Here is a 2,806-nt window from a genome sequence, read left to right as displayed (position 1 = left end):
ATGTCTCAGGAACCTGCCCCACCTCTACCTAGAGATATAACTTCTTGTCCCATAGTAGAAAGCTAGTGTTATACACAGGTCAAAGTAGTAAAGTATTCAACACATAGACCATTAATAACTTCAGTTTTTGTCAAGAGGAAATGGGTGAGGTGTTAAAAAGTTCAACATTTTCACTTGGCCCAAATGACAAAATGAAATGGTGCCTGAGGGTAAACCCAAAGGGATTACATAACGAAAGTAAAGATTTCTTGTCCTTATATTTGCATTTAGTCAGCTTTCCAAAAAGTGAAGTGTGAGCAAAATTCAAATTTTCCCTTCTGAATGCCAAAAGGGAAGAAATAAAAGCAATGGAAAGCCAAAGAGCATATCAATTCGTGCAAGGGAAGGACTGAGATTTTAAAAAATTCATTAGAGGGAAACTTTAGCTTGACGAAGCTAATAGTCTTTTACCAGATGACAAGCTTACATTATTTTGCAAGATGAGTGTGGTCCAAGATTCAGTAAACATATCAGAACATACTAATACAATTACTTTGAAGGTGGCTGAGTGTCGACTAGAAGATGTAGGTAATCTCTGGGAAAACAGGAGATTTACAGACTGCAGTTTTGTTGTGAGAGGAGAAGAATGTAAAGCTTTTAAATCTGCTTGTACCTCAATCCCCAGTTTTTAATGCCATGTTTGAACATGAAATGGAAGAAAGCATAAAGAATTGAGTGGAAATAAATGATTTAGACGCTGATATTTTTTAAGAAATGATGAGATGTATTAACACAGGGAAAGGATTAAACCTTGACAAAATGGCTGAAAACTTGTTGGCAGCTGCAGACAAACATGCACTGGGAACAGCTGAAGGTCATGTGTGAGGAAGCTTTGTCTAGTAATCTCTCAATAGAAAATATTGCTGATACCCTTGTCCTTGCAGATTTGCACTTTGCAGAACAATTGAAAGCACAAGCCATAGACATTATTAATAGGTGCATTGTACTTCGACAACTTGGGTGTAAACATAAGAAAAACTGGAACAGCAACCAAGGAACCGATGTAATGGAAACATCAAGGGGGAAGTCCATGATTCAGTCTCACCCTTACTTAGTAGCAGAAGCCTTCTGAGCACTAGCATCTGCACCGTGTCCACAGTTTGGCATTCCACACAAACGGCTAAAACAGTCAGAAATCTTCCGTGAACAATTGAAAAATGGAATTGACTTTTTGTCATTCAAGTCCAGGATTCTAAAAATAAACCATAAACCGTAAGGAAGAGTTGTTTCTGTTATTTGGTCTACAGAACAGAACCTAAAAAAGCATATTGCTTGCATTTCAGGTGGATAATGAATGGTTTATTCTTCAGCTTTAAGTTAGACTGATTAATTCACTTCAAGGCCTTAAATTATTTTCAATGACTTATCTTGTTTGTATAATGCTTTAATTTTATTTATTATTACTTGTCATTTTGACCAATGCTATGAAGAATTGCATAAACTAGCTTTATAATGCAGTACTATTGATAACTGAAGATACTGAGTTTCAAAAGGATCTTTTATTTTGAAAAAGAAAAGTGAATTTTATAGGGTTTGTCCTATGCTGTCTCAAGATTTAATATTAAATTCTCTTTAAAAGCACTTGTATTGGAGTTTACCAGTAATGTCTTCAATCTAAGTTCTGTAATTATGAGAGAACACATTTACCTTGAAAGTAAGTTACAGCAATACACTGCTTCAATTCTAATTTATTTTTCATTTCAGGGGGCAAATAAACAATGAGTTGGCCCAGATTTTTAGTGAAATATGTGATGTTTGTCTTGTATGTTAACTGTCCCACAAACTGTGGGTTTATCTAAGTTTACAATGATTGAGAAGTGAATGAGGTTAAGATATCATGAAGAAAGCATGTATTGTGTGGAAGTAATTTTTTTTATTTATAGTGACCTACATTTATATACACATGTTAAGAGTAAGGATGACCAAATGTAAATTTAATAAGTTGGCCAATTAACAAAGATATATATGTACACTTTTACTTTTACTGTGTAACTTTTATATACTGAACGGTACATATTTATTTTTGCTTTTGAGCAAATTAATAGGGTAGAATTAATTGTGTCTTAACATTTGAAATAACTTTTTAGAAGGAGGCAACTGGGATGTTTGTGATAATAGATAAGAAAGATATTCTTGATTGTATTAAATGGTTTTGGATTGTAGAGATTCATTATTGAATTTACTCCTGTTTTTTCACTTTGCAAAATATACCTAACTATAAATGAATCTTGGATAGTCTGCTCTCCTTCAAAAACTGAACTGAAGGCCGAGGCAGGTGGATCACACCTGAGGTCAGGAGTTCGAGACTAGCCTTGCCAACATGCTGAAACCCTGAAACTATGAAATCATACATAGATGATTGATAGATTTGCTTTCTTTATAATCATCAGATATGAGAATGTAACTTATGAAACAAGTGAATATAAGTAGATTCACTCCCACTTCATTGCTTTAGAAATGAAAAGCTTAACATTGTATTTGGAAGATGAAAATGAATGTAGTAAATACATTAATAAAAAAGGTGTGGACCATTAGCAATTTGTTACTCTTCTTTACACTGGAATTACGTCCGCCTAATGATTACTTAAATATTTGAATTTTTCATTTATTATCTCAATATCTAAGTCACTATGTATAAAACATCATGATTTTATTTAATCTGATTTAATATAAAACCAAGTCAAGGAAATATGGTTGTTCTATTTACTTCAGTTTTCTAGTAGTTCTCATTACTTACCCTGCCTTGTCCTAATTTCCTTATCAACCA

General features: G+C 33.4%; 1 pseudogene; it reads left to right on the top strand.

Annotated features, from left to right (window-relative positions):
- LOC126955136 (speckle-type POZ protein-like) lies at positions 1–2,578 on the top strand (annotated as a pseudogene).
- Positions 2,579–2,806: the final 228 nt, after the last annotated feature.

This window comes from Macaca thibetana, chromosome 5 (genome assembly GCF_024542745.1).
Source record: "Macaca thibetana thibetana isolate TM-01 chromosome 5, ASM2454274v1, whole genome shotgun sequence".
Taxonomy (NCBI): domain Eukaryota; kingdom Metazoa; phylum Chordata; class Mammalia; order Primates; family Cercopithecidae; genus Macaca; species Macaca thibetana.
This window is presented reverse-complemented; position numbering and strand designations above follow the sequence as displayed.